Raw genomic sequence first — 17,138 nt, forward strand, 5'->3', positions numbered from 1 at the left:
TGGTAGGACACAAGGAGGAGAAGGACCATCCCTGCTCAGAGAGTCGGGGGAGGAAGCGCCATGGCAGGAAGGGGAAGCCTTTCTTGTCCCATTCTTTAAACTGCTTATTCAGCCACTTGCGCTTCCCCTTAACCTTTGGATGGAGAGATGCAGACTTCAGAATGTGACTTCTGGGTCTCCAGCCTCATGTAAATCCACTATCAGGTTTTCAAAATAGAGCAATTCAAATAAAAAGAAAAATGCTTTTAAATTATGCTTTTCAGCTAGGAAGAGAAAATAATAGTTGCCATAGTTTTGGAGAATGCCAAGCCGACGTCTCCTGGATTTTGCAAGCACCTCTATCAATTACATGTACTGAGTGAGCAGCAAGGAGACATTTGTTAATTGGAACTGTAATGACCAGCTTTTACTGATATCTAATTTAGTGCTACTGTCAGGAGCTGGGTCATTTCCTAAAATAAGGAGGATAAATAAAAAGACTGACAGTGCAGGAAAGAAAATACCCCGTTTTCTTTTGTTTCAAGTCCAACTGTCAAGTGACTAAATCACAATATTTGGGTAATACTTTCTGCTATTCGCTGTTTGAATTTACACACACCCACACACCTACACACACACACCCCATCTCACCTTTACCCAGTATCTCCAGCATCCAGACCCTCATGGTCTCAGTTGGGCACAGACAGCGCAGCTTCCTGGAACAAGTGTTATTTGATCACAGTTGCAAAGGTAAGTAAGAGTTCCAAAGGTAAAGGAAGGGAGCCGTCGTGAATGACCTAACACAGCTTCATTTAACACTAACTGAATTCTTAGTCGTTTCTATTTTTCAGTAAATATTGAGTATCAGAGTGGGTCTAGGCAGGAAGGGCCTGGAGAAGCATAGCAGGAAGGCATTTAATGCCTAGAAAAACACCTATAAAATATGAAGCAGTAACTCTAGCAGTAATAATAGTAGCTACTGGATACTGAGTTACTGTGTCATAGATAGTGATGAAGGCTTTACATAGATTATTTTATCTCTGCTCACAAAAATCACCAAGGGGATCATTATTTCATTTTGAAGATAATGAAGCTCAGGTTTATAGAAGCTAAGACTCTCGCCTAAGGGTTCGTAGTTAATAATGAGCAACACCAGGAATCACATGTATTTCTCTGGAGGACAGATGGTGCAGTGGTTAAGAGTATGGGCTTTAGAGTCAGAGGAGGAGAAGCATCCTAGGACACAAGCCTCCCCTACACTAATGTGTTTCATTTTTTTTAATTATGAAGTGTAGAATTCTATCATCTTCACAACCCCTTCTAGCTCCATGGTCCAGTCTTCACAATCCAGCCCAGGACTGGACCACATGCCATGTCTTTCTTGTTTGGATCCTCCCACACCAGCTCCCAGGCCCTTCTCCTCACTCCTCTACACAGAATAGATCCCAAAAGTGAATCCAAAAAGAAAGCTTCTTGTGACATTCCATCACTGAGGGGGAAGTGTGAGAAAAAAACTGTACTGACTCGACGGCTTTAATACTAACAAACAGCAGTGCTTGCTAAACACCAAAAGGACTCTTGAAATAAAGAATTAATAGATTCCAGAACCAGCATCAGGGCCACTGGTGCCAATGGGGCTCTGCATAATTTAGTGTTATGCTCTCAACTAAGAAATATCTTTGGGCAACAGCCTAAGTTTCTTTTGAACAACATGAATCATCAGAAGGGATAGGAGAAGGAGAAGAGGGAACAATATCAAAGATGCTAGTATCAAAAATATAGCTCAGGAGTTTGAATAACATTGTCTTGAAATATATGCAAGTGGAAAAAAAACTTATAATCTATTATCTCCTGAAATATGCACATGTAATGAACTAAACTTAAATATTTGTAGATGTGTAACTATTTCATCTATAGCCCTTGAAATGTGTATGTACAATTAAAGCAAAAAACTTTTCATAAATCGTATTTTTTTTGGAGAATATGCAAGATCACTTATCATCAAGCCTGCCTCATATTTCGTCTGTGGGCAAATAGCAGGAGCTCACCTTGATCTTATTCCTTACATTAGAAAGCAGTTCCTTCCGTGTGCCAGGTATTAAACTAGTCTGGAAATATAGGTACAAAATGCTCTCCAACATGACTTTCAACAGATGTTTAAGTGAAAACATTTACTTCCTTAACTCTGCCTTTTTCACATATGCATAGGAAACCTGTTTTTCTTCATGTTTCAGTCAACACACAGTCTACCAGCCTCATAGTATACTCTTTGTCTTTTCTCTGCACCAAGCCATACCCAACTTTGTGCAGCATTATATGACCCACTTAACTCAACTTTCTGACAGACACGATATTAACTCTATGAGAAAATGAGTTCATGCATTATTATCAATCATCATTTGACAACCCACTGATGCTAGGGATGCTGGTTGAGATCCACTGCCTACAGTAATCAGACAGAACAATGAATGGCTTCACATGATTCAGTGAAATCCCTGTAACCTTAAGTACTTTCTCCACTGGTCTGTTACAGTGCCTGAAATTCACACCATGGATAAGATTCCATGACCTAAAAAAACAAACAGGCCAACAAAAGACAAAGCATTCATTATCCTGGGAAGTACTCTTTGGAAGAAAAAAATGCATGAGCTATATATGTGAGAATAACTTTTTAAACAGTATACAGTCAACAAGTTAAAAGCAAAGACTCTGAAAGAATGTGACCCAGGATGCTGGATGAGTTTAAAAAGGAAGAATTAATTGGAGGAACAGATTGTATTCTCCCAGAGAAAGAGGGCCCTGCCCTGGGGGTGACAAACATTGCAGAACAGTGAAAAGCATAGTCAAAGGAGAGATGAGCAGAACTTCAGTTTTGTCAAGTACTGCCTAAACTAGATGCATATACAGGACTCTGTTTGCAGATCATTTTTTCCCAGTTATGATTTGATACCTCTGGGTGTAACGCAGGCACTTGTCTAGATCAATATCCCACTGTGAATGAATCCTGGCAGCTGCTGTGTTTTCCCTACTGTGGTGCTGATGAAATTTCAAGCAAAGACAACCAATGAACCAATCATCCCTACCTGCTGGCCATCTGCTCTTCGGAAATAAGTAATGGAATCATAGAGAAAACCAAGGAGATGTCAGATCAAAGCAAAAAAAGGATTGACTAGGACTAGATTCACATATGGGGGAAAAGTGTCTTCCAGGTGTTCTATGCAAGCTCATTTTGGCCATAAGGCATTGCTTTTCTGATCCATTCCTTCCCTGGTTCCCCCTACCCCCAACCTTAAGTCCCATATTCAGTACTTGCTGGATTATAGTGTAGGGAGAAAGATCAGTTGTTCTTTGGTAAGCAGCTACCTTGCCTTCAAACCATAAGTGCAGTTTCTATACCTATATGCAACCTACAGTGGAATTTAACATAAGCACTTCCAATTCTCCTGGAATTCCAAATTCAGTCTTCAGGAGAAATAGAATCAGGTAATCTGTAAACATGCTACATGTTAAGAGAAGTGCAATATATGGAGAAGCCACCATCTAGTTGGAGAATCAAGAATCAGTGATGACCAATGCGTAGCATGCATGTCTCTTCCCTCCTAACCTGCCCCAAGACAGATATTACTAATAGATCACAGTGTCCTTTTCTACTGATCTCACATGCAACCTCAGAATCTTCTCCAGTGCAGCATTCCAATAGCCAATAGCCATCTTTCAGAGTTAGGACATGATGTGAAATGTATTTGCCATCCTTGGTCACAAATGACAGAAACAACAGCCCATTACCAGACAATACCATGAAAAGCCAGGTTTTATGGTACTGACAGCAAGGCGGCAGGGATTCAGAGGGAAGCTTCATGGAGGAACAGGGACATACACGGACTGTGGACATTTGGGTAGAATACAAAAAGTGAAACAAACTCAACAGGCTCACCTGCCCACAGGATGTACCTTTTGAGAGACCAAGGCAAGGAGCTAATAAGATACGCATTTTCTTTCCAAGCCTCCCAGGAAGCTGGGCTCTTCCTGACTGCCTGCCTGAAGGCACTCCCCACTCCAGGATACCACCTGCAGTGCCATGCACAGTGCTTCACTGTGCCTGCCCATTCCTCAGCTTAAAGAGGCCAAGTCACTGCTTAAAAGCAGCATAGCACACCGCAGTGACCACCACCCCCAAACTTGAGTCTTTCATGAACCACCTTGACCATTTTGGTCATGCCTGTGTGTCACATTATTAGTCACTTAATATTTTATTTAAATCAACTCACTTTTCATTTAAAGTCATTTTAAAATAGAAATAATCACCACCACTAGAAAGAAGTCTCACTTACCTACACTAATTTAAATAGGAAATAACTACTTTTAAATGGTATTTGTTTAGGGGCACCTGGGTGGCTCAGTCAGTAAAGCATCCCACTCTTGATTTTGGCCAAGGTCATGATCTCAAGGTCATGAGATCCAGCCCCAAGTTGGGCTCCGTGCATGAAGCCTGCTTGACATTCTCTGTCTCTCTCCCTCCCTCCACCCCTCCCCCTCTAAAAAATAAATTCAAAGGTATTTGTTTATATGTCCCCTAAAATAACCTCATACATTTCTGTTAATAGTTTATGTACCACATCTGCTTTAGTGGTTCAGAGGATTTGCTCTGAAGCAAGGCAGACATGGAACCTAACCCCAGATTCATCATTTATTGGCTGGGAGGCCTTAGGCAAGTAAATGGAATCTCTAAATTTCCTCATCTGTAAAATGGGTAAGTAATAGAATCCAAGCATAGGGTTATTCTCAGGATAAATTAAGGAAATGACTGAAATGTGCTGAGCAGAACACTCAGTACCCATTATTTTTAGGGACTTGTAAGTCATTCCATTTTGTCCTGGCTGGGAACATTTGTTCCCACTCAAGCCATTTTCTATACCATAGAGTATCATAGTTGAGTGAAAACAACACAGGCTTAGAAATCAGGTGTGTGATTAAATCCAGGCTTCATCCCTTCTACAAGTGTAGCCTGGGTAAGTTATTTCTTTGAACTCTCGGTTACTTTATTTGCAAAATTAAGGAAATAATGGTATGTATCGCGCATGGCTGAGGAATGTAATTGAGATCATTTAAAGAGAATCCTGGCATACCGCCATTGCTTAATAAATGGTAATTCTTCTTCTATACAGTATTGTGTGTAGGTTTGCTTTGAATTTCTGAAAACACAGGTACTGGCAGGCTTTTGAAATCCCCAGTCATTCCTCTGTTTCAGACCTGCTGTTCTTTATCATAAAATACTGGACTCTCTAAAGTAATTGTCTTCTCCTTCCCATATGAGCAAGCAAAACAAGACTACTAAGGCAGCAAAATGAGGGAAACTCAGTAAGTTTCAAACCTCCACATCGAAGACCCAGAATCCTTCCTACATGGACTTTGGTTCTGTCCAAATGAGGAATTTCTTTTCTTTCATTAAAATGTAAATTTGATGTAACTCTAAAATCCTTTAGCTGATGGATCTGGGTGAAAAAGCTCTTCTGATAAGAGAATTGCCATGTCCCCCGGTTAAGTCCAAAGCCATTCAGGTTCTTACTTTGTAAACCTGTGTCTTCCAGCCAGCAGAAGAATGCACACCCCACTGCCTGGCAGTGCCCTTTCTCCAATGGAAGTGCTCACTGTAGCCTTTAACCCAAAGGGTCTCACAGGTAGCTGTGGGAAAACCTCTTTGACAGGCAGATGGATCAGCTCTGTCGGCACTTACTCCTTTGCTTTTCAGTTTAGCACTCCCTCTAGAGCAGTAACTACAGAGCGGCTTTGCTGAAGTGGACTCATGCTACTAGAAGTGGTCTGGAGACCCATAACTCATTTCACAGCAGCTGCCAAGGAGCTGTCAGATGTGGTTCTTATGGCCACAGGTCAGATTTGAAGATGTGACCTCAAAGAAGCACATGTGCTTCACATCCCATTAAAAGTAGCTTGAGCTACACAGTGGCCCCCATGGTGTCCATCAACTTTGTTTTGGTTGCTGAGCCACACTGCATTGAGAGAACAAAAGTTGTAGCCTTTCTTAAAAACTGAGATTTCACGCCTAATATTTTTCCCACTCAGCAAGCATTCCTCCATTCGCTTCTACAAGTCAAAAAAATCAGAGTTCTCACTCTACGATACAACCCAAAAAATGTAAGCCAAAGTCAACCCAAGAGAATTCAAATTTCATTATAGCATGTCTATTGACTAGATACCAGATGGTCTGGAATAGTACGTAGGCTTCTACTAGAGAGGCAGTCAGCAAGTCATCAGGACCAACCAACCAGGTGTGGAACACTACCATGAGAAGACTAAAGTTGAGGAAGGGGCTGGTCACTTGCCAATGTCTGTTCTAGAAGCAGGACTGGGAAAAGACAGCAACTATGCCATCTATTTACTGACTCCAATCTGTGAATATTTTATTTCTTTTCCAAGCTGTTGTCACTGCCTCCACATCAGCTTTCCCACCTACAGGTCTCCACACTCCAGTGCATTTCTCTATTTTGCCACCATAGTCAGTCATCAGCCAGGCACATCGAACCACATCATTCCCACAGTCCTTAGTGTGCTGTTTAATGCCCTACATAATACAGCTCCAGCCTATCTCTCATCTCTCCTCACCACATGGTGTCCCATCACCCCAAATTTCTCCCTTTCCCTGTAATGTCCCTCTTCTTTTCATGTCATTCTTTTTCTCCAAAATGACTTTACTTACCATACGTTCCTTGTGAAATTTTACCCATACTTCCAAGCTCAATTCAAATGTCCCTCCTCTCCATCAAAGATGCCCCAAGAACTTCTGTTCCTATAACTGTGATGTTACTTTTTACATCGTAGTCTTACTGATGAGGACTCTCATTCCAAGTGATAGAAACCAAGCTGGTGTAAGACTTAAAAATATCAATTATTTTAGAAGACGAATAGATTATTGCCTCATGTTAACAGCAAATTTGAAGATAAGGTCTTAAGACATGACTGGACTGAGGTGCTCAAGTTTATCTTCACAGCTGATTCCTCCATTTTTAGGCATTCTTTGTGTTGACCTAACTCCAAGCACTTTACAACCCTTTGGGGGCTGCTCCAGCCCCAAGCCTACATATGGCAAGTTTTCTACAAGTTTCAGTAAAAGGCCCAGAATTGAGTCTTATTGTCCTGTCTTGGATTATATGCCTACCCCTAGACCAAACCTTGTGATCGAAAGGAGACAATTTGTTGACTTTTCAAGTCTGGGTCACATTCCACCCCTGAAGTATGAGGGGTAAATCAATTTGACCTGAACTATATGGATTGATGGTGGCAAAGACTGGGTTCATCAAGATGGCAGTGTTATTTCCAGGAAAATGAGGCATCTACTGTAGTTAGAGAAAATTTAACACTGTACACTCACAAAGATAAATTTGGGGTTTATATGTCCCTCTTCCCCAAAGAGGGGAGTCTATCTCACGCATTCATGGTACCCAGTGGCAGAGCTTCAAGGACAATATAAGGACAAACACTTTTCCGTAACTCTTTGGGACTCTATGGGAGCTCCATTTCAGTGTCTCAGGAACATGATTATTAATGGTCTGTGTTTACTGAATATTTCCTCTATGAAGCAATTTAGGAGTCTTGGTGCAGCTTGCAGAGACAAGCATTTCTCGAGTCCTTGCTTGACAAGCACAGAAGGGAGTTTATGTGAAGTGTTGTGTGGTATGTATTATGTTTACTTGCTAATGAAATTTGTTCCAGTTTTTGTATTTATTTATAGCACACTGATTCAGAAATGATGCATTAAAAATGGCTTATATGTGACCAATTTAAAATATTTAAAACCTCTTATTTTATCAACAAAAGATAAAGGAGTTAAAATGAGTAAGAGAAGCTTTTGTTAATGGCAAAAGACAAAAGAGGAATGAGAAATCTCTAGTGAATATAGTTATCTATGCATTGTCCTGGACCTTTATTTGAAATCATATTTGCTTTTTAAGTCTCACTACACAAAGAAAATCCCTGATCACTCAAGGGTAATCCCTGCAAAGTCTAAGAAGCTTGCATGAATATTAGCCTTACAGTTATTATCTCTAGTGGGGGGGTTTTCCTAACTCCCCAAAGTGTCCCATTCTGTGCCTGATATAGGAAACACACTGGCTTTCCAGTTTTAAAGACCTGCATTTAAATTCCAGCCTGCCATACACTGGCTTTATTATCAAGAAAAAACAACTTGCTCAAAAGTATTCCCCCTTCAATTATAAAGTATACAATGACATTTATTCCAAAGTGGCAATACTGCAACTCAGACACATTTATCTGATGGCAAGAAGCACATTATATTTACAAACACATCCAGCACTCAGTTTGTGCCAGGCATTGTTATAGGTACTTCAAATATTTGTTTACTCATTTAATCCTCACAACAAACCTTTGACATAGGTACTAATATTATTCCCATTATATAGGTGAGGAAACTGAGACAAAGCACCTAAGTAGCTTGCCTAGGATCTCAGTCAATAAAGTGGCAGAGCTATCAATTGGACATGGGCACCTGACGCTGCAGTCCGTGCTTTTGACCATGTAGTAATTGCTTCTTACTATGCAATCCTATATCCTTTGTCTCCAGTAAAGTTGCTTTGGAGGGAGGCAAGCGTAGGGTCAAACTCCATCTCAGTCACCTACTAACTAATTAGGGACTTCGTCAAGTTATGATCTGACCCTAGATCTTCATCTGTTCTAGGATGATAGTAAAGTCACAGTGTAAATCCCTTAGCACCATGCCTTGCACTCAAATGTTAGCTTTCTTCCTGCAGGCTCAAGGATGCTAACTGCAGACAGGCTTTAGTGCCTAACTATAGCCGCTCAATGGGTATGGTCTTTAGGAACATATTCAAAAGAAGGTACATGGCTAGAAATCACCTAGTGAATGCAGATAGAGACAGAAGGGGTTGGGAGTGGTGGGGGGAGACAGTATTTCCAGCTTGATGCTCAAAATCAAGTTTTGGTGTTAAATCATCTGATTCATTTTGGTAGTGTCAAGCCAGCTTGTAAAGAGCTGCCAGTGGTCCACAAGTCTTACTAGGATTTCAGGAAAGAACTAGGCTTTTGATCTTCACATTCAAGAAATATCAAAGTTGATTCAGTGTTCCCTGCAACAGAGTAAGTGAGAAACCACTACCAAAATGATCCCCACAATAGCGTTATACATGTGAAAACTTTCAACAAAAGACAGAGAGGCCATAACCAAAGGAAAGATTTTGGCTCCAGTAACCACTCAGCTAGTGTTTTCTGACAACCTATTGACCAAAATGAATCATCTGCACAACGAATCTACTTAAATGTATTGAATTGAAGCATCAAGGTGGCAAAACAAACCAAACAAAAACTATCCAGGTGATCTAGGGTTTATTTCTATGTCCTTACAAAATTCCAAGAGTCAAGGTAAATCAGTGCAGAAAAAAAAAAAAAGTGTAACTTTTTGTTTCCAGTTGGCTAGTATATGACCTGTAGATGTGGGGTCGTATGTAATCAGAGTTTATCCTAGCTGACCCAAATATAAAGATTATTTATCTCCATAGCAACAACTTATTGAGCAACTACTTGCAAGGCACTGGGCTAAGCACATAAGGTGCACTCAATAATAAAATCTCCCCAACTATACTCCAATGCACCATGTGTAACTATTATCTACATTACAGATTAAGAAAGTGACTCAGACAAAAATTAGCTTTCCCAAGTCCACAAGCTGCTTAATTAGGTATTTTCATCTACAAATAGAAGAAACCTAAGTGTACATTCAAATTAAAGACTATTATCCCACATAACAGGAAGGTCAGAGGCAGTGTGAGCGCGGAGGATGACTGATTTGGTTGACTAATAGCTTAACAGTGCTATTAGATTCTAAACCTCCCTTATTGCTACCAGCTCCACCACCCATTGTCGACAGCAGTTCTGGGTGTCTTATCCAGAGTCATGTCCAGTAGATTTCTCTTATAAGACAGAAATTTTCTCAGAAGCATATCCTCATGCTTCCCAACCTCCCTATACTTTTCACTGGCTGGAAATTTATCACATACAATTCAGGAACAAGTTACTTAGGAAAAGGAATGGAGTTACCTTTAATTGGGCACATGAAGGCAGATTGGCACTGAAAAATAGTGGATTATGAATACTGGATAAGAAACATTGGACAGGAAAACAGAGCAGATTGGATGTTGGCTAAAAACAAACAGCAAGGATCAATTCAACCGATGAATGTCAATAAAAGATGACCAGGGGTGCTGTCCAAAACTAGTGCTCTTCATTAGTACTCTTTTTTGTAGGTTTAGAGCCCATTGTTTGGATGCCTTCATCTCCATGCTACCAGACCACAAAGGACTAAACTCCTGTTGACTAGTTGTCTTGGGAGGTAGTATTTTTGGACACAGACCCTGCTGCAATTGCCCAAACTGAACTACTTGTTTCTGGCCTGTGTCCCTCCAGTCTGTTTCTCATGACAGCCCAGATGATCTCACTGAAATTTAAGCCTGGTCAAGCCACTCTCCCTGTTAAAATCATTCAGTGGCTGTCCATACTTAATAGGATAATGACAAAAACCCTGAATATGACCCAAGACCATGCATAGTTTGACCCCTGCCTCCTCTCCAGCCAGCTCCCCTTCCTTCTCTGCTCTAGTCACACTGGTTTCTTTCATATCCTCTTCCCATAGGATTTCTACATGTTGGTCTCTTCTCTTTGGAATTCATTTCCCTCTCTTCTTAACCAAATTTACTCATTCTTCCTGTCTAGGTAAACTCTCTCTTCTTCAAAGAAGGCTTCCCTGACCCTTGATGTTGCCAAACCCCACTTAGACTTTCTCACAGCAACACATACCTTGTTTTCAGAACACTCACCCATTTCATTCTGCATTTATCTGAGAGGTTAAGTGATTAACTGCATCTTGCTCATTAGCCTGTGTCATAGTCAACGTGGGATGCTATAATAAGAGAGGATAGTTTAAACATAAACATTTAGTTCTCACAGTTCTGGAAGGTAAGAAATCCAAGGTCAAGGAAAAGGCACGTTGATGTCCAGGGAGTCCTGCTGCCTTCTTCAGAGGCAACCATCTTCACTGTGTCTTCACATGGCCTAAGGCACAAAAGAGCTCTCTGGTGCCTCTTTTATAATGGTATGAATCACATTCACGAGAGCTCCACTCTCATGACCTATTCACCTCCCTAAGGTCACACCTCCTAACACCATCACTCTGGGGATTAGACTTCAAATACATGAATTTGGGAACAGACATAAACATTCAGTCTCTAGCAGCTATAAGCTCCATGAAGATAGAGATACTGCACTGGCGAACTTATAGCTCTGGTGTCTAGCACACTTCATGGCACATGACAGGTGCTTAGGAAAAAAATGGTTAAGTTTAAAAACAAATTAGAGATCCCAAGAGTTCCACTCTCCTTTCTCTTAACCTCTACACTACTGCAATTCCTAAGCAGATTCACACCTTGACCGATTGCCTCCTGACTGCCAGTCTCTGTCTCCCTTGGCTCCACAAACTCAATGGAGTTGAACTCAGCCCCAGGATCTTTATAATTCATGCATGGTTTCACCTGGGCTAGATCTAGAAAACAACTATAGTTTTCTCAAATCCTTAATTTTGAACTGTAAATAAGGAATAAACAAACAAGTAAATGAATTGGCAGTACAGGATATGATTAAGAGCTCAACAATATACAGATATGATTTTCCTATTATTAAAATGTGTACCTGGGTTGGTTACATAACCTCTCTGAGCATCAGTTTTTTACCACAGAATGGGGATAATGATATTGATCTCCTAAGATCTTTATACATTTTCAATAAGCTAATATATGCAAAACATTTAGCCCAGAATTGGGAACGATTAACAAACCAAATTCCTGTAACTACAGAAATGTTCTCTAAGTTGTCTTTATAATAAGCCAAACTCTTCAATAAAATGATGGTATGACTTAAGGTAAAAGGGACTTAGAACTCTTGCTATAGGGATTCCAGGCAGAGGAGATAGTTAATATGAATAATTCATATGACAAAATGCTTGACTTTTTGAACTCAGTCTATATGGTGCTCAGAGTGCCAACAGAACTTCCAGGTCCAAAGAGAGTAGTGAAATTGAGGTCAATTCTTCTGTTCCACAGAGCCCAGTCATAGATTAGATTCCTTCCATTGAAACCTTTCTGTTAGTGCAGTAAGTCAGACAGATAAAGACAAATACTGTATGATCTCCCTTATATGTGAAATCTTGAAAAGCTGAACTCAGAGAAACAGAGTAGAATGGTAGTTGCCAGGGGCTGAGGGATGTGGAAATGGGGAAATAAGGACCAAAGAGTACAAACTTCCAGTTATAAGATGAGGAAGTTTTGGGGAGCCAATGGACAGCATAGCGATAATAGTTAATAATACCCTTTTATATACTTCAAAGTTGATAAGACAGTGGATATTAAATGTTCTCATTACACAAAAGAAATGGTTAATAAGTTATTTGATGCCCATGTTAGCTAATACTATGGTGGTAAACATTTTGCAATATATAAGTGTATTGAATCAACACATTATACACCTTAACCTCTGCAATGTAATATGTCAATCATACCTCAATAAAGGTGGGGGGGGGGGAACTTTGCTATATTAAGAAACTCACTCCCTTTATTAAAACTTGGTATTACACTTAGTTTTGACAACAAACAGCAATGTAAATAGCAGAATTCTGCAGATCTCTCATATTAGCTTTATATCACATCAAAAACAACATTTCCAACATCTATGCAAGAGTCTGTGGCCCATGGCATCTCACATTCATGCAGACATTACTAATCAGAGTGTCCCTTCCCACTGAAATCCACATGGGGTTTCTTAATCCTTCTCAACACAGAGCTCCAGAAGTTACCACACCCCTCGATCAGAGTAGATGTGTGAAATATAACCTAAGGAAATGTTCTATAAGAGACCAGAAAACACAGCATCATAACTAGAAACACAAGTGTGAACTTCATGAGGCATCACTAAGGACTAATCTTAGAATGTTATTGCAACCAAAGAACTACAGGCCAGAAACAAAAGTATTAATTAAAATAACTCAAGTTCTTTCCACAGTTTGGCTATTGCAGACATTGCTGCTATGAACATTGGGGTGCATATGACCCTTCTTTTCACTATATCTATGTGTTTGGGGCAAATACCCAGGAGTGCAACTGCTGGGTCATAGGGTAGCTCTTTTTTTTATTTTTTGAGGCACCTCCACACTGTTTTCCAAAGTGGCTGTACTAACTTGCATTCCCACCAACAGTGTAAGACGGTTCCCCTTTCTCCACAACCTCTCCAATATTTGTTGTTACTTGCCCTGTCCGTTTTTGCCACTCTAACTGGTGTAAGGTGGTATCTCAATGTGGTTTTGATTTGAATTTCCCTGATGGCTAATGATGATGAACATTTTTTCATGTGTCTGTTAGCCATTTGTATGTCTTATCTGGAGACGTGTCTGTTCATGTCTTCTGTCCATTTTTTGACTTGATTATGTTTTTCAGGTGTTGAGTTTGAGAAGTTCTTTATAGATCTTGGATACCAGCCCTTTATTCTGTAGTGTCATTTGCAAATATCTTCTCCCTTTCTGTTGGTTGCCTCTTTGTTTTGTTGACTGTTTCCTTTGCTGTGCAGAAGCTTTTTATCTTGATGAAGAAGCCAAGATGCCCTTCAACAGATGAATGGATAAAGAAGATGTGGTCCATATATACAGTGGAATATTACTCAGCCATCAGAAAGGATGAATACCCAGCTTTTACATCCACATGGATGGGACTGGAGGAGATTATGCTAAGTGAAATAAGTTAAGCAGAGAAAGTCAGTTATCATACGATTTCACTTATTTGTGGAACATAAGGAATAGCATGGAGGACATTAGGAGAAGGAAGGGAAAAATGAAGAGGGGGAAATCAGAGAAAGAGATGAACCATGAGAGGCTATGGACTCTGAGAAATAAACTGAGGGTTTTAGAGGGGAGGGGGTGGGGATGGGTTAGCCTGGTGACGGGTATTAAGGAAGCACGTATTGCATGGAGCACTGGGTGTTATACAAGAACACTCCCTCTGCTTGTGTTCCCTCTCTCGCTGTGTCTCTGTCAAATAAATAAATAAAATCTTTAAAAAAAATTAAATTTAATTTAAAAATAAATTAAAAAAATAAAATAATTCAAGTTCTTAACTTGCATTCTAAAATACCCTGAGCGGGATATACTGAGCTCAAGAATAACTTAAATTTTCACTTTCATTTCCCTCCACTTCCTACATATTCAACTTCTTCCATGGCCTATTTGTTCAACTCTTCAAAATATTTGTCACCCAGACCTGAAACAGGCCCTTCTGACCCATCTTGTCCATCCAATTTCCTCCCATTTTGCATTACTAAAATGCAAAAAGCCAGTCTGGAATGACATGCAAGGGGAAATACTGAAAAGTGTGAAAATCAGTATCATCTTTAACAGCAGGAGGAGAGAAGAAATGTAAATTCTCCCACGTTATAAATTTTTGGATAGCTCTAGCATAAGATCTTGGACCATTACTTCACCACTCCTCCATTTTGAGGATCAACATTTCCCATTATCAGTGCTGGAGTTTGCAAAAGCGTCCCAACAAGCCAAATCTAAAAGCAACTTTGGCATAAAGAATGGCTTTTTTGAAGCTAATGCTCAGAATTCCCCCATAGAGCCTGTGAAAAAAACAGCCACTTCAAATGATGAGAGCTTATTTCTGCCTGTATAGCTACTTCTCTCGCTCATTTCTTCTTCATGTAATAGAAAATGTGGAGGGAAAGAAGGAGAGAGACTACTTGAGAGAGATAGCCTTGATTTGACTCATTAAAGGCACCAAAAGTTCAAAACAAGTAAAAATTCCATTGGCTTTTACCTCATCTCAAAACAGAAAGGCTCTGAGCCATGAAAAATTCAATAAAAACAAGAAAAAGGACTGATAAAAATACAACCCACAGCCATTATTTCCCTAATTTTAATCCTTCCGAGATGATCTTGATCTATCCACTGATATACAGAATTTTTCTTCCAGTTCTGGAAAATAAAAACCTCCATACTGACATCCCATTTTTTTTTTAAATTCTGAAACCTTTCTAGGATATGTAACCTACACAGCTTTGAACCTCAGGCAAACACATCCTCCAGGATAGCTCTTTCTCTAGTTCAGGACACAAAGTACCATCTTCTGATTCTATGGGCAAAGACTAAGACAAAAGTCTAGGATGGGGGGGCGGAGCAAGATGGCGGAGGAGTAGGAGACCTGGATTTCGTCTCCTCTCAGGAATTCAACTGGATAGGGATCAAATCATTCAACAAACTCAACAGGAGATCAAAGAAAAGAATAGCAACAACTCTCTGAACAGAAAAGCGACCACTTTCTGGAAGGTAGGACGTGCGGAGAAGTGAATCCGAGGCGATATTCGGGAGGATAGACGGCGGGGGAGGGGCCTCTGTTGGCTGCTTCTGGCAAGTGATAGAGCCGCAGAGCACAAAATCGGAACTTTTAGAAGTTGGCTCCACTGAGGGAGGTCACTCTGGTGGCTAAGTGGGGGGTGGAACCCTCGTGGGACAGTGTGGTCTCAGGACCCTCGGGGTCACAGAAAGACCAGGGGTGCCTGAGTGTGGGAGAGCTCCCAGGTATCAGAGTGGGGATGCTGGCTGCAGAGATGGAGCCGAGGCACGGGCCCTCAGCTCGGGGTTGCCATAAACCATGATCCAGGGCACAGTCAGGCCACTGCTCCTCCAGCAGGGACCCAACAAGCAGCAGATCTGGGGAGACTCCCCTTCTTCCCCCGGGAGGAGCGGCGCGGTAGCACACCGCAGGGATCTGCTGGGTTTGGAGACTCCACCCGGGGTCGGGTGCCAGAGACAGAAACACGCGGTCACAGGCCAGGGGAGCACAGAGTGCGGCCGGAGACCAGGGAGATGGGAGTGACTGACAGCTTTTCTCTGGGGGCTCACTGAGGAGCAGGGCCTGGAGTTCTCAGCTGCTCTGGGGCACAGATTGAGAGGCCGCCATTTTCACTCTCTGCCTCCAAAGCTGTACAGAAAGCTTGCAGGGAACAAAGGCTCCCGAGAGCAAACCCGAGCAGATTACTTAGCCCGGACCAGGCAAGGGCGGGGCAATTCCGCCTCCAGCAAAGACATTTGGAAACCACAGCAACAGGCCCCTCCCCCAGAAGATCAGCAAGAAGAGCCAGCCAAGACCAAGTTTACTGATCAATGAGAACGGCAGAACTCCAGCGCTAGGGGAACACTGCACATAGAATTCATGGCTTTTTTACCATGATTCTTTAGTCTTTCAAAGTTAAGTTTTTTTTAACTGTCTTTTTTTTCTTTTTTTGAATTTTTCTTTTTCCCTTTTTCAACCAACATCTTATCAATCTTTTTAAAAAACATTTTTATTTTTCATGTTTAGAGTCCTTTTTTATCCCTTCATAGTAGTTACCTGTATTTTTGGCATATATATATAAGTTGTTCTCTCTTTAAAATTTTGATATAGTTTCTTCTAACAGATCAAAATATACCCTAAATCCCTAGTGTATGGTTTTTTCTACTCCCCTGCCTGATCACATTCTCTCCCTTTTTTAAATTCTCTTTCTTTTTTCAAACTTCTTATCAATTCCTTTATAAAATTTTTTATAATTTCCATCTTTACAGTCATATTCCATCCCTTCATCATATCAACCCCTATTTTTGTACATATATAAGCTTTTCTTTCTTTAAAATTTTGGGAGGCACTTTCTTCTAACAGACCAAAATACACCCAAAATCTAGTGTGTGGCACTGATCTATATACCACCCTGATCATATTTGATCACATTCTGTTTTTCTTTTGTTTTGTTCTGTTTTTTTTATCTTTATCTTTTTTTTTTCTTTTTCTTTTTTCTCTCTTTCCCTTTCTTTTCCCACTGCTTCAGGTCTTTTCTGATTTGTTTAGAGTATATTTTCTGCGGACGTTGTTACCCTGCTAGCATTTTGTTCTCTCATTAATCTATTCTCCTCTGCACAAAATGACAAGACGGAAAAAATCACCTCAACTAAAGAACAAGAGGTAGTACCACCTGCTAGGGACCTACTCAATACGGACATTAGTACGATGTCGGATCTAGAGTTCAGAATCATCACTTTAAAG

This window comes from Neomonachus schauinslandi, chromosome 7 (genome assembly GCF_002201575.2).
Source record: "Neomonachus schauinslandi chromosome 7, ASM220157v2, whole genome shotgun sequence".
NCBI classification, from domain to species: domain Eukaryota; kingdom Metazoa; phylum Chordata; class Mammalia; order Carnivora; family Phocidae; genus Neomonachus; species Neomonachus schauinslandi.